The sequence below is a fragment of the Zonotrichia leucophrys genome, chromosome 7, assembly GCF_028769735.1.
Source record: "Zonotrichia leucophrys gambelii isolate GWCS_2022_RI chromosome 7, RI_Zleu_2.0, whole genome shotgun sequence".
NCBI lineage: Eukaryota > Metazoa > Chordata > Aves > Passeriformes > Passerellidae > Zonotrichia > Zonotrichia leucophrys.
This window is the reverse complement of record NC_088177.1, coordinates 20,745,106-20,771,050: the sequence shown is the minus strand read 5'-3', so window position 1 is coordinate 20,771,050 and position 25,945 is coordinate 20,745,106.

The window sequence follows — 25,945 nt, the reverse complement described above, 5'->3', positions numbered from 1 at the left end:
ATAGAACTGCTACCCTGACATTTTATTGTGTTTTTTAGAAGCAGATTTAGTCAAATGGTTACAAATAATTTGAACTTTGGAAAGCAAAATCCTTTTTTTTTTCCTGTGGGCTCAGTGCTGGAGAAAACAGGTGATTCATGATGCAACATTATGCTCTTCATTTGAGTGCTGCAAAGATTAGATTAAGCTTCTTGTGTACAGTGTTTGTGACTGAGCCAAAACACTGCCACGGAAAATCTGGTCCCTTCTGCTGCAGCACTGAGCACACAGCTCCTCACTTTGGGAGCCTAATGGTGCCAAGGGTCAGGCCAGGCACCAGTGCTCAGCTGTGGGTCAGCATTCCTGGCTCTGTATTTGCATGTCTTTATGTGTCCCTCAGGTCCATTTATCTTAGGTCTAGCAGGATGGCCTTTCTGTATCCTAATGCATTTGCAGACAGTGACACAGAATTGTGATATTCCCTTCCTCCACCTGTCTAACTGCTGAAATTGAGAGAATTGTAACAGAGTGATTTCCAGCAGAGAACAGGAATCAAGAGCAAGAGACTGAACCTTCACATGTATTCATGACCACGCACACTTTTATGGACCCAATAGTACTGTCAAGCATTTCATGGGGCTTTCTATCAAGGACACTATATAACAATAAGTTGTATTGTACTGCACTTTCAGTGAATATATGAGGTAATTGGTGTGCAGTTCCCTAGACTAATACTGGAAGACAGGCACCTGTAGACAGAGAAAATGAAGTTTAAAAATCTCTTTGCTGACTGCATTCCCTCAGCTGGGAGAGCAAAGCACAGCCAGTAACAGCCATAGATCAGTTGTTCTTAACCCTCTTCAAGCCTGGGTCACATCCCTCCACTGCAGCCCCATCTTACTAGGAAGGAGCTGGGGACTGGTTTAATTTAGCAGTGGAGAGAGGGGTGTATGCTTACAACCCCACCCCTTTCAAACCCCAGAAGAGGCTTGCCCCCTTTCTACAGTGCTAATTTGAGATGTAAGCTCCAGGACACAAGTGTTCAGCGCACAGAAAGCCAGGAGAGTGAGAAGTCCCTGCCACCCTGAGCCATCCAGGCTGCTATGAAGGACTGGCTGCTTCCAGCTAGGGTGTCCCCCCGATAGCTCTCGAGGTAGGGGGGGTTGTGTAACTCATTGTGTCATGACCAGTCATGGAGCACTTGGGGAACAGAAAGAGCCAAGCTTGCAGTTCTCTTCTGAGCAGTTTTCCCCAGCCATCTTGGGTAATACAGGAGATGTGGGCTGCAGGCAGAGTGACTCCATATTTTCTCTGAGATTGCATTCAAAAACGATATTCAGCTATGCTGAATGAACCCATAAATGATATCTTTCTCCATTCAAGGTCTGATCTGTTAATCTGTTGTCCAGTTGCAGTCAGCTGGATCACTTACGTTAGCTCCTCTGGGTGTGGTGTAAGCCCTCTTTGAAACCAGCCCTTAGCACAGTGTGTGGTTGTGAATCCTCCTGTTGCTGAAATGCTGGATATGAGCTAAAGCTAGTAGGAACAATGTATATTTTTTTTTCTTCTACTCTCTTACTCTGTGAGCCATCATAGAGTCATTTCATTGAGATGTTGAGTCCCAAATGTCTGGAATATGATTAGGCTGAGTCATCTTTTCATATAGGTTTCTTTATCATTATTATTTCTAACATTTACCCACTTAACCGTGAACAATGATATTTATAGGGAGCATGTCCATCCATACATAAATATTGCTGGTAATATGCCCAGGGACAACCACTTGCTAGGCAGCAGGACTTTAAAAATGTAGGCAGTTCATTAAAGCCCACCCATAGTGATTTATCCCCTGACCTAATTTCCGCAGGAGGAGGTCATACTCGCAATTCTGCCATGTTCACAATGGCCAAAGAGCAGCTTACAGTGTTAGAAGTGCTGTGCACCATGGTAATATTGCACTCAAGACAATCCATCACCCATTGCTGCTGGTCTAGTTATGGATTCAGTTCACCTACCTGTGTGGGAATGTGAACTTACACATCACCAGAGACCCTGGAGCTTTATTTCCACCACTCTTTGTATGCAGGCCCATCAGAGACTGTCATCCTCTGACCAAGTGACAGAACAGGTGCAAAGAACAAAGAAAAATTACTTGAGAAAGGAGACAAGACCGATGACTTAGAGATTTGTCCCTCATAATAGAACAATGAAAAAGGCAGCAGTGGGATTTTAAAAGCAACATCCTGAGAAAAAATGAAATGGTTTTGTGGATATTCCCCATCAGATGTAGCACTTCATGGGAGAGTGAGAAGAGACAGCACACTGTAAACTCTCAATAGGCAAGACCAGTGATTGTGGTCTGCATGTAGCAAAATAGCAAGCCAGTCTCTGTATGACCTGTCTTCCTGAGTGCTACTCAAAAGCAAAGGCTCCTAACAGGTTAGGTAAAATCATAAACAGAAGTATGTTTGTCAGCCTGCCTCTATAAGAAAGTTGTGTAGTTAACCACTAGCTATATAGCAACTGTGTTGTGATAATAAAAAAAAAAAAACAGATGCAATGTCTGGCATCAAACTTTTTCTTTTAAAATGTCTGCAGTATTACAATCTAAATGTCTTTCTATATCCTATTGACTATTTAGTCTTCCATATTATTGTTTAACCGTATCTGAAGACAAATGTTTTATATTAATCCTGATTTCCTTTAAATTGTCTTATTTAATGCTATTGAGCAAATTAATGCACTGAATCAAGGGCAATTCTTTCTGTTGGGTAGCTCATCTTGCTCATTATTCATTTCTGAAGGAATGGAAATCCTTTATGTAACTTCATGCTTCTCTTGCTTACAGTACTCCCTGTAAATACAAGGAGTTGTTTTTCCAACATTTGCAATTGGGTTGGGAGCTGGCTGGAAATTGCCAGCGAAGCAAAGGAAGAGATAGATTAGTTTAACCCAAATCCAGAAGGAATCTGAAGTCCATTTTGCAGGAAGTTTGCTCTAGGATTGCTTTGGGCTTGAGGAAGCCAGCGCATACGCTCCCAGTGTATGTCCAGGAGCTGCACTGTGTCTGCTTTGAACTTTGTGAACCTTTTCCCAACAGAATATAACTGCTGGGCAAAATGTTCTGAGCAGAGCTGCAATATGCAATTAGGACTGTCTGGTTCCCTGGGAATCTGGAAGCTGAACTACAGCAAAATGGAATCTTTTTTAACCTTGATATTTTGGGAAAGAATAATCTCAACACCTGCAGAACACTACAAAACACTGCAAAATATTCACACAGATTATTATTAGGTATTACAATATCTAATATAGTATGTCCTATTCTTATAGCTATACTATATATATATATATGTGTGTGTGTGTGTGTGTGTATGTGTGTGTGTGTGTATATATATATATAATTTTTATATAGCATACCTTTTGGGGTCCCAGTGTAAATCACATGCCCAATGTATCCTCTGTCTTCTCCCAGTGCCCATGTCCAAGAGGCAGAGCTAGCACTGCCTCAGGCATTGAGGTTGCAGAGTGGATGTGGCCCTGCAGAGGGAATGCATTACAGGCAAAGAGGCCAGAACCTTGGCTAGTCCTCATCCCACATGCCCACTAATGCACAGTACATGCTGGCACAGGGAGGAAGAGATTTTGTGCCATTATACCAATTTGAAGGATGCTCAGAAGCTGTGGGCTGTCTCTGAATGCTGCAGTCACACACATCTATGCATGTCACTTCTGAAGATAGTGGCTTCATTTCATGTGGAGCCTCTTGGTCTGGTGGCTGATAAAATGTCCCCTCCTGAGAGGGGAGTGAATGACAGAGGGAATTAAGCTTAAGCTCCATTGCTTCTCCTGGAGTTAGAAAAACTTTTGTAGACCTAATTTCTTATCTATTTGTTTTAGCAAGACAGGGCTGCATTTTCATTCTTGTAGGCTGATCTTGCTCATTCAACATTGTTCATTCAGCAGGAAAGTAAATATTTCTTTGAGCCATACTTCTCTCCCCCACTTACTTGGCAGGAGACACCTGTAAAAGAAGAAGATAAATAATGTGTCAAACGTGGTCTGCAGAGGATTCAGCTGAGTGGTTTCTGGCTTCCCCTGCATGTCCTCCAGCTGTTATGCCCCTAGTAACTTCAATTGCTGTACACAGCCTTGGCCTGGCTGCAGTCTCATTCAGTTGGATCTATACTTCCAAATATTTTTCTGCTATAACAATCTGCTGGGCCAGGACTTCAAACCTCTTCCTTTGCGGACTGGGAAAAATATATAGTAACTATCTGCGCTCTGCTATGAACAAACATTTAATAGCTGTAAGTTAAAGATTTCATTCAGAGCACTGGGTTGGCAAACTGCTTCTGTGGGAACCAGAGTCCCATGTGTCAGGTTCATATGTACCTCATCTCATACTTCCATGGCTTGGCTTGCCCAGGAAGGAAGACCATTTTTCTACCAGCATTTATCAAACTTGTATGTGATGACTGCCAAAACTCCTTCATGAATTTTCCCTGAAAATTCCTTTATGAAAGAATATTACACTCAAAGCTGAAAGGTGACTGCTTTCAACAGAAAGTTCCTGTTATTTGTCAAAAAGAAGTCAAAAAGCTGTCTTAATTGCAAGATTGTGATGCCCCACACCAAACCTGTTGTTCTCTAGCTTGTCCTGGGCTGAGACGATGCTTGTAACAGCAGCAGAGCCACATCCCCACAGCAGGATTATCATGGAAAGTGGTGGCAGACACCATGAGACTTGGAATATAGCCATGGTGCTGAAGGGGCAGAGTGGAAGGGAGTGGGAGATATTTATGCCACAAATATCCAAGAGGTATTTTAGAATGCAAATACTCAGGGGTTGATTTTTTTGCCAAAAACTTGTAATTTCTATGAAAAAGATAAAGGGGGAAAGTTCTTGAAAGCTTCTACAGGAAAAAGATTATTTTCAGTCATCTCTAATGACTATATTAAATGATGAATATGTTCTGTTAACCTAATTACTGTTTAGAAAATGGATTGCACATTGCTTTGCTATATGCACCTCAAACGTAAAATATTAAAAATCATCTGCATTTTCTAAACTCACAGGGATTTTCTAGAATTAGGCACTCAGGGTGTGTGGGTGTGGAAAATAGAAGCCTTTAGCTGGACCTCTGAGAAAGTCTGGCGATCTGAGATTTTCCAAAACTCTTTACTCATTAGTGTTAACTGGTAATATCTGGTGACTCCTTCTCTGTCATTTAACACAAGAAAATTCCTCTCCCTAAATCCAGTGACTAAAGATTTCAGGTCAGTTTTTAAGAGTGACACAAGAGATGTTTCTCCATGAACTCCACAACAATAATAAACAATGCTTGGTGTGTAGATTTGTAGGTCTCCAGTTAACATCTTCCCCTCAACTATTCAGTGAATTTTATCAGTGAAAAATATTTTACTCTTGGTATAAGCAGGTAACACCATCTGTATTCACTGAAGACCATACATGGGAAAAGCAAAATAAAATACAGGGAAAGCAAAATTAAATACCAGAACTGACATTAGCAAGGAGTAGAGAGGTCGCCAGAAATTTAGAAATGTCCATTTCAATGAGGGACCTAAGCAGGACAGTACAGCAAATTGTGTCATGAGTGGCAATCAAACATGTAAAGGGAAGGCAAGGCAGCTTTTTTTGTTGTTGTTGTTGTTTGTGGGATTTTTTTAGATTTAAAATAAAAATTGTTTTTCTTTAGCTGACAGCTATGAGGAACAAATATTTTTTAAATTTTAAATTCATGTTATTAAATTAAAAGCTTAATTTTTAGAGAAGCATTTAATGTTAAAGCACTTGTACTTGGAGAATTTTTAATTTCTGAAAAACAAAACACAGTCCTTTCCACAAGTGGATTATAGATTGATTACAGGACATCAAAAAGTCAAATAGATTGATTCATAGCTGTTAGCATGCTTGTGCTTACAAACCGCATACTGCATGTGTATTTGCTGCTAGTATGATTTATAATAATATGCTGATAATATTAACTCTATGCAAAAGCTTTGCAAACAGGGACCTGACTGAAACAGTTTAGAGAATAGTCAGGGACTGATTAAAGAATGGATGCAGCACACTGGGATGTGCTGTGACTGACAGGGCAGTTTTCCATGTGCTTCCCTCAGATGGTAATTTCTGAGATTTCTTTTTTTAAGGGGATTCTTCAATTTTATTATTTGTTTGCTCAGCTCTGGAGGCAGGCTCATTGCTTTTGGGAAATTATTGCTTCAGAGTTGTGATTTAGAGAGCTGGAGATGTAAGAGCAGGGAAAGAAGCAAGGTTGAAAGCTTGGAGGCAAAATGCAAAAGAAGTTACAACTGAGGTGGAAGAACATGGCACTGCTGGTAAACTTTGCAGATTAAATAAACTTCTCTGGCATGATAAGTGATGTTAATAAGCACAGAGCATTCCTGAGGCAAGATCTAGACTGCTTGGTAAGCTGGATTTTTTTAGAAAGCTGGTGTATACACACAGCCTCTGGGAAGGTCACATACACACAAACCAAGAATGCAAGTTACATTTTCATTTTCAGACTGGGAACTAGAAAGCAGAAATTCTGGAAACAGTGTAGGGGCTGTTTTGGATGAACAAATGAGTGTGAATTCCCAATGAGAGGCTGGTGCTACAGGGACTGATGCAATCCTTGTGATAGATTGTGGTAGATAAAAGGATTTAGTAGGGCTAGAGAGTGTTAGTGCTTATGCTCAGATACCCAGAAAATACACAGAAAACTGGAACAGCACTACAAAACCAACTGAAGTAAATTATATCTATCAATAAGAGACTTAAACTATTTTCTAACTTATCCACTGGAAGGTTAAGAAGTAATTTGACTAAGATGTTCAAGAATCAATATAATGATAGCATTTCTGATGCTGATCTTCCTTGTGGGAAAGAAATTGCAGCAGAAAGGAAGGCATACAAAGTACCAGAAAAAATAGATTGCCTTATACTAGTTGCTCTACAGGAGCTATGCGCGTGTGTGCTTACACCTCTTACCCTGGGAGACAGGCTCCCCTTCCATATAACCTCACCATTACTGTAGCTTGCTGTAGGTAAGAACATGAATTTGAGTGATTACTTCAGGGAAGCTGACCCACAGTAATTTTTTCCCTTGAGGTGAACTGTTCAGATGTTAAAGTCCATAGAGAGGTCCAATGGCTGTTAGCTGAGGCTAGCCACATTTGGATTAAAGATATGATGCATTTCTTTTTAACAGGGAGGGTTAAATATTTAGGTCAGGCTATCTAGGGATGTAGAAGGTTCTCCATTAGTTGCAGTCTTTTAATCAAGACTAGGTGCCTCTGTAAAAGACACGCTAATTGTTCAAACTGAAGTTAAAGGTTCAACATGGAAATTCCTGGACGAAATTCTGTGGCCTGTTAGGCTAAAAGCTCATAATGAACGTTGCCTAGCCTTTCACTCTATTAATCTGTGAAAAAAATGAGCAGACCATTGACAGATAACCAGGTCCTCTGCAGTTCAGACTGAGGATAGCAAGAATGGGGTTATTAAATTTTCTGGAAAAAGTAAAAGGAATTTGCAAAGAAATCTGCCAGAAAAATGGGCAGAAAGCTGGGCTTGGCTGCAGTAACTCAGAGCTCAGTGGAAGAACTTGTGGAACAATGTGGGACATTCTAAGAGGACAGGGAAGTTATTACTGGTGTGAATTGGAGAGACTGTGCAATGGAGTGACAGGCAGATCTTGAAAGAGGAAAATGAGTCCACACTGGAGGAAATGTCACTGCTAATTTAGGGGGTTACAGTGAGAAATTATTTGCCAGTTCTGACAGAGAAGGGAAGAGAGAGTAATTTGGGCAGAAAGGTGAGACAGCCTTGGGGGAGAGGGTGCGGAGATAGAAAGTCTGGACACTGTGGAAGAGAAGTGAGACAGACAGTAGAGAAGAGTTTGAAGGATACTTGCTTTGGAGAATACAGAACTCAGCAGAGCATGAGCCTTTGTTCATATAGCATGTGCTTGACTTTAATCACAGGCTTACCTGATGGCATTACATCCATGCTACTGAGGAAAAAAACAGGCCCCTCACATGATATAAAAGCAGTGCATTCCATTTTAACCACTCCATGACCAAAAATAAATTGTACAGTCATCCTATTCCAGACTACCAGATGGATGGCTGAATAGTTAGAACTCAGCAAGTTAGGTAATTTTGCACTGAATATAAATGAGAGTTACAAGATAAATGACATTTAGTGACATTAATTAACTGATTAAATTAAACCTGATATTTTAATCAGAATTTGTTTATGCAAAGCTCTGGATAAAAAAGAAATGGAGTTTAACCTAGTTACTTTTAAAATTCCAGTTACCATAACAACTTCTTGTGATATCAATTAAAGGTGGTCTTTTCTTTACATTATTTTTAGAATTTGAGTTACCATAACAACAGAATGCTGCTTCATTTGCAAAGAGTTAAAATACGTTGTTGTTCTTTGAGAAGCAATCAAAATACAAGTGGGATGCCAGGAATTAATACCCCAGAATAGTTGCACAAACACCATTTTTCAAACACCTCACTTGTGGCACAAGAGCCTGATGGATCTTCTCCAGTGTGACAGGCTCAAGATGTTCCTTGGTTGCTCAGATCAGGAAGAGATTATTTATCAATTGGAAAAGAGTGGGGCTGTCAGGCACCAGAGGTATTATGAGCTGTCAGATCTGCAAGGAAAAATGATGCAATAGCAAATAAATTCACCTGGCCCTCAAGTGTTTCTGCAGGGCAGGCAGGAGAGTGCCTCTCAGTGAGGCAGTGACCCCCTGTCTTCTCCCCAGAGATCCTTGGTGGGAAGAGAAAAATGCTGACAGATCATTTCAGGGACTGTGCTGGGCCCCCTCAGAGGTCATCCTTCTATTCTGCCTCTGGTCAGTCTTCTCCTGGGAGAGGTTTTCCCTTATGCAAGAGCAACACCTGTTGACAGAGAGCAGCCTTGGTATAAACTGTCGACAGAGAGAACTGGATGCAGTTCTTGTCTCTGCCCAGTCCCACAAGAACCTCCATGAGACAAAAGCATAAGTAGGATTAAAAATCAGAGGTGTCACAGTAACCAAGGTATAGAAAGGGCACCACAAATATGCACACACGTATTTGTGTGTGTTCACCATCAAATTAGCTAACTGCTTACACTTACATCCCAAGCCTTATTTTAACATAACTACTGTTCTAACTTACCTCCAAAGGGGAGGTAACTAACAACTACATACCTCTACAGGGTCTGTACAGATGGAGCTCTTCTCTTCTTGAGCTGGATCTTAGAGATCCCTTTTACTTGTATGTAGAGGAAGGGAAGGCCTTTAAACACTTCAAAGCCCTTGAACCTACAGAGAAAATGTCTTGAAGCAAAATATCAGCCCATGAAGCAATGGAGTAAGGTGTTTTTCACAGCCAGGATCCCACCTGTCATCCAGATGTAGGCTAGAAAATATGAGTAAGGTGGGCATCAGCTTCTGTGCTCACTGTCCTTCTGGGCATAGTTATTCATGAGAGGACACGGCAATAAAAAACACAGTCCCTGTTATTCAGCTGTGGTTTCTAGTGGATCTAGGGAGATACTCTAGACTATTACCAAACTGGAGAAGAAAGGGGGATGTCAGAAAGCACAAGCTACATTTCCCCCACTTGCGCGCTTCCCACACACACTTGCACTTTGACTGCAGAGGAAAGGCAGACTTATACTGGATTTCTCCTGATGCCTTTTGGCAACAGGGCAAAAAAACAGCTATAGCCATCTTGCATTGTTCTGCAGTGACCTTTGTTCCAGGCAAAGAATGCAGATGAAGTCCTGAAAGTAGGAGAGGTAACCCTGCATTCCTGGTTTGATTATGGTCTCCTCACTTAATGAGTTTTTAAGAGGAAGAGGAGGAGGAGGAGTGGGCACACAGGGGAATTTGCATTGCTCTTGTGTCTGAGGCTTATTTAATTAAAGGACAATAAAAACGTCAGCTGCTGCAAGTTGCAATCTGGATCTCCTTCCGCTCCCCTTATCTCCCTTCCTACTTCCTATTTTCCAAGCAAATAGATAAGTCATGAGGAGGAGGGGGGTGTCAAAGGACAGGACTGCTGCAAAATGCCAGCTTGTGTTGATTTATGTTGGGCTAACATAAATTGTGAGAGGGCTCAAGGCAGAATCTCTGCTCTCTCAATAGCACCTCCAAAGTCAGTGCGTTTGTCTCTTGCAGTGTTCCACTAGATACAACTTTGGGGCAGCTTCCTTTCGAGGATGGATGGCTTGAAAACACAGTCTCTTCTAGTGGCAGTCACTTTGGGGCAAACCCCAGCTGCTTCTCTGGGGTCTGCTCTGACACAGTCTCCCTCCTTGGATCGGCCAGTGGGTGTCTTCTGTGAGTGCTCCTTGCCCATTTAGGCTCAAGGGGGCTGGCTGCCTTGGTGAAGGCTTTGACATGGGTTACGCTGGAAACAGCTCATGTTCCCAATGCAGACAAATGTGTGCTCACACCAAAAGCTTCTCTGGCTGAGCTTAGTGTGCGTCTCACCAGCAGCAGGGAGAAGGCCCTGAAGGTCTGGGATTGTGGTGGAGACAGCTTGTTGCACTGGGACAAGGCAACATCAATTTGTCCAGCAAGATTGATTCTAACCTCCTGCAGAAATCTGATTTTATAGAAAGGCAGAGGAAAGCTTCATACCCACTTCCCATTCCTTGAGATCATCTTGTGTTAGTCTCCTACCCAGCTGGGCCACACTGAACCTGTGTCTACATGCAATTTTATTACTTGAAGAGAGATTGAAGGAAAGTATAATCTCAGGCACTGTTTACCAGCTGGTTGTCCTTCCCTCAGCAAGTCTGGGTTCTGTGTGGTTGGTGCTGTGGGGCAGAAGATGCTCTGAGAAAGCCTGAGTGTATGGTGTAAATGCCAGAAGTGGCTAGCTCCTGTCCTGCAGACATGAATCATGCAGCACATTTGGAGCCCCAAAGAGGAGCCCTTTTGTCTGAGTAAACTGTTCCTATTTGAACAGCAGCCATCTGCCTGGGACTAGTCAAGGTTTGCATGTGCTGAAGCTTGGAGTAATGTGTCCTGTTTCAGAACTAACTGGGTGGGGAACCCACCAGCCAGCAGGGCTACTCCCTTATAGACTGAGCATCCAGTCCCTGCTGAGTCCTCCCCCTCTGTCCTCAGTCTGCCCTGAGCCGTTGGGCGAAGTCGGATACTCAGAGATCCTGGCTCCCTGAAGCTGGAGTCAGAGTCAATTGACTGGTAAATGTGGCCAAATATCTGTGGTGTACCAAACACAAAAATAATTCTGCTGAACAGAGAAAAGCTGAAGTACTTTTCATGGCAGTGAGGGCAATAGTGCTCCTAATGTTACTTTGTATCAATCTGTTGCTCCTGAGTAAGAGCTCCTGCTGAGCTCTTCATGGCTCCTGAGTACCTTTCTTTCGGCAGCCTCTCATCAGCTCCTAGGAAAGCCAGCTGTATGGAGAGTGGATTGTTTTACTACTGCAAAAAAGAGAAGCATAAGATGACGGAAATAAATGTATTGACAAGTGAGATGAATAAATGTTCCTCTTGCCTGCACTATCCAGAGGTGTTTGACATACCAAATTATGACCTAACTGTAGGAGTAATAGTTGCAGCTGTTGCCTTTGTAAAATGATCTGTAATGCCACATGCTAATAAGTAAGACAACACATCTAAGTCATTTTATACGGTCCCAGAAAACTAATCCCGTGCCATGCATGCACAGTGCCAAAAGTGGTCATATCACAGCAGTAGGATCAGTCCTGGAATAATCACATCCTTAGGAAAAAATCCTCAGTGTAATACAATGAAATCCCACTTAAAGAAGTCAACCTTGTGAATCTATTAGAGCAGCATCCCCAGAGTGCTGCTACTGTAGCTTGTTTCTAGTACAAAGTGGAATGCTCACATAAAAATGAAGGCAGGAGCAGAATATTTACTCAGGTGAAGATAGTCTTCTTTTGGGAATCCTTATGGAGAGAGAGACTGAAAAGCTGCAGTTGCCATATGGAGGATATCAAAACCTAAAACCCGTTGTATACAACCAACCTGTCAGACTGGTTCCACACACCTAATCCACACTGAACTCCACTTGTCTTCTGGAGGAAACTTCTTTGAGCTAAGATGGGGGATCATCCCCCTAATCTAAAGAAGTTCAAGCCCTTGCTGCATTTTACAATTCATATATTCATCCTGAATAGGAAGAGGATGTCACAGAGTTCCAAGACAGCTTTGTAAACCTCATCCTTTAGACCTACAATATCTGGATTATTTTTTCTGCTATTGGATGTAAATACCACCTTTGAAAAAAATGCTTTTGACAACTTGCTTTTAAGTATCAACACGCATGTGTAAGTCTAAAAAATACATGAAAACTGCCTCACTAATTCAGCTGTGCAACAAAGGCAGATGTGTTTTCACTAATACCCGGGGCTTAATAATTACAGTATGTTAAGGCATATTTAAGCTTCAAAATCATAGTAGGTTTTTGTATATCCATGCAGAATGTCATCCAAGTGTATCTATTCCTTGCTTTTCTTTCACGGAATGGTATTTATTATATCTATTTGCTGTCACAAAGCATAGGAGGAAGTTAAAAAAATAAATAATTTAACATATTGGTCAGACATCCTCAGGAGCTGCTGAGTTTCCATTTTCAAGAAAAGCTGGGGAATTTGAATAGACTGAAGCCAGACTATTCGTGGGACCCCTCTGCTTTTCTCAGCAGGGGGAAAACTTGACCTTGAATAGTTTCCTAGGCACAAACAGCATGCATCCACAGCAATAGGTGGAAACTCACCCTCCTGCTGCCAGTCTATTGCCTTCCAGTTGGTGCTTTACAGTTCGGCCTTGGGGCAGTAGCAGTGGAAGAGGGTACTGCCATCAAAGGAATGCTGTAATGTTCTTCCCTTCCTTTTTCATTTTCAGACTGGCCAATGAATTATGTGCTGTTGTGGAGGATACACAGTTAGGGGCTTTCAAAATATCCTGAGATCAGCACTTCACTGATGACTCTGTCTTTTGCTTTCCTTCCCTCTGATGCCATTATGTCCTGTATGTCTTATGTTGATCACCATACAAACCATGCGGATCTGGAGAGATCTTTGAGGCAGAAACCTCAGTAGGTCTAGACATGTTTCTGCCTTGAGAAGTACAACCTCTGATCTGTCTGCAGGGATTTCATGCAAATTCATCCCAACTCAGTGAGTAGTTAAAGGACAAACACAATTTCTCTCTTTTTTCCCCCCAGTATATTTACTGATCTCAAGAATTGCCATTCTGTCCAAGGTGGGTGTATAGAGTATGAAAGCAGGTGAGACAGGTTTCCAAGGAGCAAAGCAAATAGATTCCCACAGAGCTTTAGCACATGCTGTTTCCAGACAGGTTTTGGTAACATTATAAATTAACAGGTGATGTGGGATAAAAGACTTAGAAAAGGTTCCTATGTAGGCAGAGATTACATATTTACCCAGTGAGTTGCACGAGTTCTCTTTTGCCCAAGTAGCTCCTGAGTAATCTATACAGCTGTGTATACAGTATGCTGAAGATTTCAGGCCTCTTGGCAGTCCTACTGGAGAGGTGACACTACTGTTCCAAAAATTCCCCTAAACAGATGGCCTCTACAGACCAGAAGTCCTACAAATGCCTTGGAGGGATGTTACTCAGTTTTGCATGCAGTAAATAAGAATGTATTCAGGATGGAACATTTTGAGGTTTAGTCACTGAAAACAGATTGAAGTTATTTACTGGAGGAGATTTTTGTTTGAGGGCCAGGACAATGGCTGAGAAAAATCAGATCATTTTCAAAAGGGAATAAATCTACCCATACAGATTTTCTTTCTTCTTATCCGTCTTTCCCTCATTATTCATTTTTTCTGTCACTTTGTTGTCTTGATTTACTATAGCTTTTCCCAAAGCAAATTTTCTCAGAGAATGTCAGCTAATTAATTATTGTTTCAACATCATTTTTTTCCCAGACCTTTGACCTCTTGGCAGCTTTGCAAAGCATTCTGAAGCATTTCATATTTGCTTAATAAATATTTCTTTTAAACAATAAATTGAGAAACAAGACAAAGAATGCATTCTCATCCTTCATTGCTATCCTTTTCAAAAAAGAAAGGAGACAATAGAGGCAAGTTAGAATAAAACCACAGGCCAAAATCACTTGACACAGATCAACACATTAGGTCCCATGAAATAATGGCAGGCTCTATACCTAATACAAGGTGGAATGGAACATGCTCATTCATATTATTTCACTATTTTTTATCCTTAACTTTATTTATTTTTACTTTTATTTCTTGATTCCATGTGTGAGTGCATGTTCTCTCTGGAGTGGGATCATTTGTCATTTATCTTTACTCTGGTGAGGAGGGGATTATTCCTTGCCGAGGCCAAAGCGCCAGTGCAGCACTGCAAATTATGGTAACAGCCATTCATGTAACTCCCATACAGGACGCTATGCAGGATGTTGCTGTGCAGGGCCAGGAGCTGCACTCAATTATTCTTGACAATCCCTTCCAACTCAGTTTGTTCTGAGATTCACCAAGTGATGCATCTGGCATTTTCCTTTGGAGGCTTAATCAGCATTCCTCTGCCTGCTTGCCTCTTTGCCTGCCTTCAAGTCCTGGCCAGAGAGTGCAAACTCCCATCACAGAGCTCCTCTCTTGCAGGATGTGGGGGAAACTCAGCTCTCTGCAGTCAAAGCAATATCAGTGCTGGAAAGAGGGGAGAATCCAGCTACAGGCCTCCTCTAGGTCTCAGGACTGTATTTTAGTGTCTGAGATGAAGTGGTGGCTTTATGTCCTTGATCCAGTTTGATGAGAGAGGAGACACATCTCAAAAGTCTCCAGTGATCTGGATAAGGCAGTGTATGCTAGGGAGTAGAAGGCATTAAGTCAGGACATTGATGTCTGAATGCAGCCCTGAAGGCAAAGTCCCAGGCTATTTGTGAAGCCAAATTTACTGCCTTGGCTGCATTTTACACAGATTAAGGGTTTGGTATCGCTCCAGCTCTCCTCCAGCTACTTTTTCCATACCCGTCCTCATACCACCAAGGAGGTATCTGGCCTTGTTCTTTCAGACTGTCCCAGATCGGTCTGATCATTTCTTCAGAGAGAGTTTTTAGCCAGAGAAGTTAATTTTACTAGATTAATCCATTTGACTTGATCTGATTTCAGAAGTTCGTCACCAGTTTGCTGAGCTTGCAACTGTCAACCTTCTCTTATTGCCATGGATCCTGGGCTCCTGTGCCATTAAAGTGTATTCAGCACTACTCTGGCAAGCTGCATATATCTTTTGCCTTTATTTCTTTGCTGGAAACTGTGGGAAGGAGTGAAAGCATGAGAAGACAAAGCAAGGTTTCACAAGTTGTGGTCACAGTGGTCAGGCGGTATGCAGAGAACAATCCCTCAGCCAAAACACAGGGCCCTGAGCCAAGCTTTCTGGATCCTTTTTGTCAGTTCTCCTACACATTTCCTTGAGGATTTTGAAGGAATAATTTAAGCTAAATTGGGCATTTGCATGCAAAAGTGCAACTAAAGTGGCTTGATTTTCAGAGGCGCTGAAAGCTTACAGCTTCTGTTCAAAAAAAGAAAGGCTGTGAGTTTCTTTACAGGGCAAGAAGCACTTGCCCTTAGTGTCTTGGTTTCCTCATGTGATGTTCATCTCTCTTTGCCTGTGCTCTCCACATCTGTAGGTTAAGGAGAGCAATAACTAAATTGAAAGGCTCAGAGAGAGTTAATTCAGTAATGTTTGTGAAGATCTCTGAGATCTCAGATGGAAGGCACTATATAAATGCAAAGTTTTATTTTATGAAGATCAGTTAGTAGCACTTCATCATTTCAAACGGCACCAATTATACACAATGTACATTGATATACACCCTCTCTTTTCATAAAGTACTGCTGATTTGATTCAAACTTACTTGCAGTCTGATAACTATACAGATATTAATAATGCCACAAAGAAGATACTTTTGCATAGTCTTTCATTTTTAAATTTTTTTCCAAGTGTTGTTGTGTACATACTGAATGTCAGATTTACCAGTCTGTGTGCTGGCATGTGCTGGTGCGTGTGCTGTGCCAGTGACACAAGGCAGCCATAAACTCTTGTATCTTCATGTCACCATAGTAGGGGTGTAAAAGCCAAAATGTGTTTGCTAGTGAAGCTGGCTCTGGACAGGTTTAGTCTCTGAATGGTTATAGGTGAGAACTTATGTCCTTTTAATAGACTAACTCTTCCTTGAAGAAGTAACTAATGCTTTCTGTTAAAAAAGCCTAAATGGATGCTTCAAATTAAGCTAATGCATATAATCTCCTGTCCATTTTCAGAATAAAATAGCTTAATTTACCCAGGTTCAAAAAAAGTATCTAGGGATGCCCCTCCTTCCCCCAGCAGAAAAAATAAACACTGTTCCTGTAGCTCTGCCAGTCCTTTCTTTTTCAGACTATACATATGGCATCACTAAAAAAGCTCTTGAATCATAAAGCTAAACTCAGACATAGTGTGCAATTTTGTGTGTCCAACATTCATTTCTCTGACAAAACACTGGAAGGCGAACCAGGAATTTTCTTTTATCCCGTCACCTCTGTCTCTTTGAGTTGCATCTATATTCCCCCATCGTATTCTCAGCCTTTGTAATTGTTTTAGAAGACTTGTGATATTTGGTTCTCTTTCTTTCTGTCCCATAGTTGGCACACTGCAGAGAAAAAGCCCAGAGGCGTTGTAGTTGTTGAACAGCTTGAGAGCTTGAGCAAGTGTGTCCCAGTGGCTTCTGAATGGACACAAGTGGGCTTCATTGATCTGCATTTAACTGTATAGAAATAACTTGTGTGCTCTGTTCTGTGCTCACAGCCTTAATACATGCAGACAGGGGAGAGCCAATCCTGCACATCACCTGCCAGAATTCTTCTGTAGTCAGGAGTCACCAGACTACTCCCTGTCCTTAAAGAGCAGGGACATGCTCAGAATGAGGTCCAAAGAAGCAAATAAGTCCCACCACTCCTTGTAGCTCTGGACAATTTGCCAGCCCAGCAAAACCTGCTGGCCAGCTTCTTCCTAGACCAGAGCTTCAGGTGACCCAGGACATCCTGGCCTCCCTGCAGGCGGGAGCTGCCCTGCACTCCCTGGAAACATTTAGCTGCAGATGCCCAGTGCAGCCCCTCTGCCAGCTGGGGCTGACAGCACTGTGCACCAGGGTCCTGGGCAGCAGCTGGGCTGGGGGAGGGAGCTGAGGTGCCTGCAGAGGGTTCCAGCATCCTGGGAAGACACACACAGGTTTTACAACTAGGCACCATCCCTTGCTAGTGCAGAAGGCAGTGAGAAGATGATGTTCCTATGTCTCTGCTGGAAGTCTTTAACTCTGTGTTCTTAAAGACACAGACAGCAAACACAGAGGGCACTGGCACCCTGCTGACTTGAATTTGCAGTTCACTTGAGTTCAGTTTCAAAAAAGCCTTTCATTTGAGTACATAACATATCAACTTCCCCAGTACCTCACATGCAACTTAAGAAAAGCATTCGCAGCTCTCTAACCTCTCACAGTGATTCAGACAGTCCTAGGCTTCAGAAAATATCTAGAAAGACTCAAAGAAATTATATTTTCAAATGAATGTATATTCATCAGGTATTCTCTGCATCTAAAAGCTGCGCTGTTTGTGAGTCTGATCTATTTTGAGGACAGCTGCATAATTTAAGTTATTGATGGAAGTATCTGTAAGATAAAGGTTTCAGTTTTCCCATTTTTTTCTCAGGCATATTTCACTCCCTCACTTTGAGTCCATGCCAGCACAGCGGGTTTAAATATTTGATGGAAAGAAAATTGTTTTATTTAGCTTATAGTTGAGCATAAGACTTTTCTAGCAACAGAACCACAAAAATCATTTTCACAAAAGATCTGGATGAGAAGGGTTTTATGTGCAATGACACAACATGATAAAAGTTCAGATTGTACAAGTGAAGGCTGGCTATTGACACAGTGGCAGGGAAGTGAAGTTCAAGGCTTAAACCAAGAACAAACTGCAGTGTGGCAGATACTGGCTGTGCATGAGAAATGAGCGGGCTGTGTGTTGAAATGGACACCTGAAAACCTGCTGAATTTGTGATCTCACATCTAGGACTAAACCTGCCATATTTCTAGGAATGACACAGGGTGCTTACAGCTCTTCAAAGCAGGACACCTTCACTTGCTTCAGACTGAAACGCTGAGAGTACCCCTGGCTCTCAGGTGCCTAGGAAAAATTTAGACTTTGGTATGAGTGGCCTCAGCATTATTTGCAGCATCTTTGCATTCCCTGCCATAGAAAAAAGATCACCCAGTTAAGCTGTGAAATCATTTCATTGTTCATGTGCACAGATATCTTTTTACACACAGTTTTTTTTTTTTTTCATTTTATTTCATTTTATTACAGATGTATTGAATTTTTAAGCACCATGATCCAACATCTTCTCAACAGAAGTGTTTCAGAATGAGGAGGGAACAGTGTGCAAAGTTCATTTTTCAGGCCTTCCCCTCTGCTGACCTAAGATATAACTCAGGGATAGATAATAAATGTAAAATCATAGTTTAAATTTTAATGGGTACACCTTCACATGGAAAAATTTGCCAAGCAGAACACTTGCTTCCCTAAGAGAGACCCAGTGTATAAAACTGGGATATTATAGCACACAAAATAATGGAATAAAAATGTCTGTTACTGTGTTTGCTTATTATACACTTTGATCTAACCACTCCTATTATTTTCCTTCCAATCTTTTAATGAAGCTATTGTGTGTAGAGATTTAGCAGGGTACATTACAAAACAAGATCTTTTGGTTGGGCAGAACTCAAAACCAGAGGCTTTTCACACTGAGTTAAGGCAATATATCTCAATGGGAAGCACAAGAGTGAGAATTCGTTATTTTTTTCTCTACCTGGCCCTGGCTGTAAAAAGATGCAGCCATGCAGGTCAGCTACAAACAGCTGTGGTGGTGCAAGATGTGAGTAGGTTTCAGCTGCTTGTTACTGCCCTTCATGTGGAGGGCAGGACGCAGGGAGCAGAGAGCTGGAGCCTGGGCAGAAGGATGACATCTCCCATTCCACTTCCATATTTAAGCTGTTAACAATCAGTGTATTCAGTGAGTTTAAATTCTGCCCCTGCAGAAATAATTCTGGTAGCACAGTTATAATAATTCATCAGTGAGTATGCAAAATGAGGAAAAACATGACTGGCTTGAGGTGAAGAGAACCCTGCTTTCTATCTCCAAATTGAATGTGGAATGGGGAGTGGGCAAGCTGGGTTGCCAGGATCAGTGGTGTGGCCTTGTACAGCAAGGTTTGGTACCTCAACAGATGTGTGCAGGACTTTTAACAGGCATGGAGTTGACCTCACCAAAAACTTTCACCTCTGTTCAGGTGAAAGCTTGACCTCGCAGGCTTAACTACTGAGTGAACAAGAATCAGAGGGAACAATTCCCATATTTGTTTAAAGGAACTATAAGACTTAGAAGTGTAATTAATCATGGCAAGACCCAGATCAGAATTAGAATGTACGCGGCCTCTTTTTCAGGCTTTTAATGCTCTTATTCTTTAATTGAACTTAGCGTGGTTTCAGCTCATTTGAATAAAGCTTCAGATGTATTTGGATTTATCCTACTTTGAATGATGCCATATGATATTCCTGGGATTCAGTGAGAACTGTGGGATTCTCATAGGTATTTTAAGCTGAATTTTAATGGGAAAGGTTACATGGATTGTCACACAAATGGAAATTGCCATGGCTACCAATAATGCTAATCCAATGCCATGACTGACTAATCCCGACCACATTGTGCTCAATAAAGAACTAAGTAAAGATTTCTGCAGGTTGGTTGGTTTTCCAGCAATACCAGCAGCTATCTAACCCAATACAGCTTGAGGAATTTGCATGGATAATGGGCATGGATTGAACAGCATCCCAGAAAGCTACTTTTATAAATAATGCCTTTTGAAGATCACTAACAGAGTGCAATGTAGGGCTAGCTCATCTGAGCTCTGGGATGAAATGAAGATCTTATGCTTCCCTCTTTCATAGCATAGGGACAAGATCAACATACCAATTACTGCAAGAGATATTGCATCAACTCTCAAGTTAATGAAATTAAACAAGTCCCTGGAGCCAGCTGATTTTGCTGCTTCATTAGTGGACCTTTTGCTCAGACTGTTCTCCCAAAGCTCCATAAGAGCCTGAACTCAGGAGCTTGCAGCCAAGGAGCCATTTCAGCTCAGAAATTTTGGAGTAGGTGCAGGACAGGTCAGAAATGCAAGCACCTGAAAGACTTTGCAGCTGTTCTGCCAGGTTACCTGGCTAGATCCTGTACTGTGCTCTGCATGTGCAAGTGCAGAGAAAAAAAATGGTGAGCAGGGTAGAGAATTCAGCAAGAAGCAATGAAACCACTGCTCTGTGGCAGCCAAGTAGCTTGTTCTTAGCAGCAGGAGCAAGGCCAAAGCTGGGTCTGCATGGCTCAGAAGTTCATTTGCATTCTGCCAATACACTTCAAAGCTGTTGTGTCTTCAGGGAGAAAGTCCCTACAACTGTATTCCCTTGGACTCCAGGCTGTGAAAGAAGGCCAAAGCAAGCCCTACATGCTCCCAGAGTCCCTCAAGGATCTCAGGAAGGCTCTTGCAAAAACTTTTGACTGGTTGCCTTACCCCTTCACATAGGGATTAATTTCACAAGGACCTTGAGACTTCTTTCATTTCAGCTCCTGGAGTTATGCCTACTGCTGAGTGTTGACTCTGCTCAGAGATGGTGTCTGCTCTCCCTGCAGTCTCCGAATGCATGCAATTTTCATTTCCATATTTCACTTTAAAACACAGTACTACTGTAAATCATAGAATAGAATCATAGAATCATTCCAGGAGAGTTGTAGTGTATTTGGGGGCTCCCCAAATTCTGGCAAGATTTGAAGGGAAAATGAAATTCATAGGTTTTCATCCCAAACCTTGTTCCTAGTGTAGCTTTTCACCTGCTCTTTTCCTCCTTAACCCCAAAGCTAATACCCTTGGGCAGAAAGAGAGCACCCAAGTGTCTCTGTAAGACACACTTTTTAACTCATCTAAAGTGTGGGGATCCCGTGTGCTGATGGCTGACTCCTTATCTACTTACCCTCTGAGCTACTGAAATTACACTCAAGAGGTAACTGCTGAGCACCTGTCCAGGTATGCAGCAGAAAGGCTCTCACACGGGCTGCCTCTCAGTTCAACACATTTCTCAATGGCGCTTTCATTCCTCCATATCCTTGTTTTCCTAGCCTGAGGAGAGCCATCTCTGTGTTCAACTCCTGTCAGAAAAGATGAGCTACTCTGCTGGTTATTTGCTGCTGGGAAAGTCATTCTACTGAACTGTGAGAGAAATCATCTGCCCAGGAGTGCTGTCGACTGCAGAAACACACAGGTCTAAAACAAAGACACACACAAACAACTTCACCAAACCTGCTGGTTTGGAATTACAAGTGATTTCAAAGGGGTGCAGGGGTGAAGATTGCAGTACCCATGGACAAGAAATTGGAAGTGGGTGCCTAATTACATTGTCTTTACTAACAGTCTCAGCCAGCATCTGGAATTGTACATCTGGAATATGTGCTTCATTGTAATTATGCCACCAATATTCTTCTCCTCTGATGCATAAAATACTTGAACACAACTGTCAAGACTATTCCTCTTACCTACCTCCTGTGCAGCTCCCTGGAATTCAATCCATCCCCAGGCCAGGCTATGTGAGAGATGGAGTAGACTGATAAAGAAGACCTCTCTGTTCATGCATCTGGATTTCAGTCAGTCTAATATGCAAGCCTGTTTGATGGAAATGTGATGTTTGGTCATGCCTGTGAAATGCCACTTGTTGTCGAGGAATAATTTGCTCATTGAAAGAAGACTTGGAAGACATTTTGATCAGGTGGCAGAAGGGTTTGCTCAAAGGTGTTGAATAGTGCTCTCAGCTCAGAGCAGCAGCTGTATCCTCTGTTCTGAGCATGAGATGCAAGAGACCCTTTTAAAGCCAGGGAAGGAAAACAAGAGATATGAAATGGGATAGTAAGAAAATAGTAAACCCATGAGGCCAGAATAGATGGGGATCCATCCTGATATATGAACAAACAGTTTGTGATGGCTGAGACAGCCAGCCACAGCCTGCGGGTGATACCTAGCCTTCCCAGCATCACTGTGAAGCTCTAATAGGAAGTTTAGGAAGTCCCACTTGAAAGCCACTGTCCTCCCTTTTTGCAATGATTCTCTACAGGCACTGGAGTTAATGTGAACTTGATTTTGATATCTGTTTGAATTTTTTGTATGCCATTCCTCAGACTATGTCTAAAACTTTGTTTCCAAAGTGAGAGCTAGATTTTTCTGAGTGTTCATCTCCTCTGAAAATCAGGTCCATCTTGTGTGAGCAGGTGGTTCCTTTTATTTGTCGCAAAACTAAAAAGAAGTTTTGATGGAAAACAAGTTTTATATCTTTTCTTTCATACAGACAACATGCAGAACTACCCTTGGGGCTTTGAATATATTTACATCCTTTCACAATTAACCCTAATGGGACATATGTGGCTTTTTTTTTCTTCTCTGATCAGATATACTCAAAGCTGCAAAACATCCAGTGTTTAAATAGATCTCATTATATCAGCTACACCAGATCTCTCTTCTTTATATACAGAGGATTAGACTTCTTTCCACTGTCATGCAACATTAAAATAGGAAGGCATACACAAGGCTGACATGGATTTGACAAAAAATTAATGATTTGTACATCACTTTAATGCTTTAAATCTGCAATTCATATATGCTAATTAGGTCATAATGGGGCTGTTTGAGAGCAGAACTGTCATCATGCTGCTCTGGCAGCTTCTGGGAGCAGAGATACAGCCCTGCCCTCCCTTGGTTGGCTCCTGGAGTCTGTGCTGTAACCTGGCAGATCTATGACACCATTTTTTTCTTACACAATTGTTTCCTGGATGTGGTGCTTTAATCTATCAGAGTTATGATGGCATATCTCAAATAGCGAGCTCCTGGATCTTGCAATACATCCTGGTGGGAACAGCATCCAGGCACTATATCTCAGTGATTGATTCCCTGATTTTAAACTGTCACAATCTATCTCACAGGGCAGCTGTCACCTTCCCAGATGCATGAAGTTGTATTTATGCAGTGTGCTATAAAAAAAAAAAATATGATGATTTTGTTTACAGATAAGTAAGGTTGTAAAACTTTGAAAAACAAAAGGAGATTCAAAAACATGTCCATATTTTATTTTCCATCTAAAAAGCCTGACATATCTCTCTATTGCAGGAGAACAAAACTGCTCCCTTGTTCAGTTAGATCTCTTTAGTTTTGCACCAGTGGTGCAAAGACAAAAGCTGTCACAATAGAGGGAGAGAAAGCCAGAAAGCACCTTTACAAATGGGACAACAGGAAGCAGCAGAACTTGCAAAATGATAATGTTACAGAGCATCGTGCTGTGTGATAACATGATCCGCTGTCTTTGCTGACAGCTGCTCCTTACAGGTTCTACCAAAGCTGCTTTACAATTGGAACAAGAGTACCTTGTACAGAGATTCCAAAAAGCATGCAGTAAAAAAAAGGAGAAAGTTATGCCTTGTGAGAGTTTCTTCAGGGAAAGTGTTATTAAGTGCCACAGGGCTGATTCAGGCTACCTGATCTTTCAGTCAGCTCCAGATCATAAAGGAATATTTTCAGGAGGCATAACATATTCTTTGTCCTAGAAAACTGGAAGAATGAATGCCAAAAGATTATGGTTCTGCAAGGAATGATGTATTTTAAAAACTTGGTAAGCACAGGTCTACAAAGCAACTATATTATTTTACCTGTGGGATCCCACTATTTGACTTCTTTGACACATTGTCTTCAGTCTCATTCTCTTTCTTGTTTCATCTCTGTACACACACACACATACACACACACACATACAGACATCCATTCACTCATTTATAGTCAGAACTAAACTGGTTGTGAGTGTGCACCCTCTACAGCCAATGAAACCCATCCCAATAGGATATCAACCAGTCAGGTCTTTCCTTGGCCTATGCATCTCTGTTGTACCTTGTAAATATGGGGTATTTTCATCACATTAGCACCGTTACTCATTAGTTTGTTAATAATCATTTTCAAGACATAAAAGTCCATTTCCTTGCACTTCACATGTTCATTTATAGAAGCAGCAACTTTCTTATAGCATGCCTGTTTCATTGTCAAAAAGCACACATTCAAAGCATATCTTCAAGGCAAAGCAGCCCTATTTATAATCTCACTTTTCATGTGCAGTCAACAATCTAAATGAAAGTATAGAAGGCCTGCTATGTGGAATATCTTTCCTGCTCTGTGGACAGAGTGCAAGGTGATATCAGATGTGCTGATGTGAGAAATATTGCAGTAGTGGCCCGTTTTGACCACTGTGCAATACTTTTCGTGCAAAGAGCTAATGTAGACAGTATGGACTACAGAATAGCTGTAGGTTTTGTACTGTACTCAGAGTCCCAACAGAGATTAAAGCTCTCCTGTGGTTGGTGCTGCATACTCATCCCCCTCCCAAAGCTTGCAGTCGAACAGACAAGACAGATGAAAGATGGAAAGTAGAAGAAGCACACAGAAGCGAAGTGATTTGCCTGAGGTCACACAGCGGGTCAGTGACGGAGCCAAGAATAAGAAGCCTTGCTACTTCTTGCCAGCATGATGTCCATTACCTAAAGCTATGTACCGAATTTCTCTGAGGCTGAAATGCTCAGCCTTCTGAAGGGCTGCTGCCAGTAGCAGAGTGCAGCTGTGCCATGGAACAACAGCTAGTACTTCCTGCAAGGGAGCACCGAGCGTGGCTCTGGCAGGGCACTGCAACGAGAGTTTGTGTGGCCACCCTGGCACTGGATCTTCACTGATCTGGCAGCCCTGAGGGATAGGCACATCCTGATGCAGAACAGGGGCTGTGTGCACAAGAAATGTTCTTCAAGTCACCACTACTAGCCAGTGTTTGCCAACAGTGAAAAGTGAGGAGCTTTCTCCTTCCCTCTTATCTAGGCTAGCTATGTTTTACTGATTGACAAAATTCTCGTGCTGTTCTTACTCATTGCATCTTATTCATGATACAAGAGGTATCTTCCCTTTGCACAGGAAGTCCAGAGTCTACATGGGAACTTGAAATATGTTTTTGTAAGGCCATCTTTTAAGACTTTGTAGTAAAGATGCCCTGCCAATGCTAATCCAGGTCTGACTTCCATGTTGGAGTAAAATAAATAAAGACAAATACCTCTGTAGCCTCACAAGTATCATTTAGTACAACACTAGGCAGGACAGGGACAACCCTGCTAATGACTTCCCCAGCTTTGCTGATTTTCTGAATGAAGTCTTCCCCTGATAGGACAAGCAGCTGTCAAAGGAAGCAACAGGGAATTCAAACAGAAAGCATTTGTCATAAGCACAGTTCAGATTTCCTTTAACTAGTATGCTGAGGTTTCATGCATATTGTAATTGATTTAAGCCCTGGACCTTTCATCCTTGCTTAGTTACATGCTACGTGGTGCAGCAGACCAGTGCAGGAATATGTAATGACTGCATGGAAAGTACAAGGTGCAAAATGACATCAGCTGACAGCACTAAGGTGTGACACTGAGTTTGGTAATAGTTTTAATCTGAGAAAACAGACTAAGTGCATGCAATCTTTAGTATGTGTTTTGTTTGCTTTAGTAGAAATTGACTCCTGATTCTCTGGATACAGCAATTTTGTCAGCAAGCACATTAATTCCAGATTGATCTTTCCAGTAGCACATCATTTCACATGTAAACATAGTGAGAAATAAAATTCTCACCTTTCCAGTAAAATACAGCAACTCTTTCTACAGGGAATTGTGGTATTTGGTGACTTCCACCATATAGGACAGGAAATACATTCTAAAGAGGCAGAGTGTGAAAATACTGGCACAGTTTC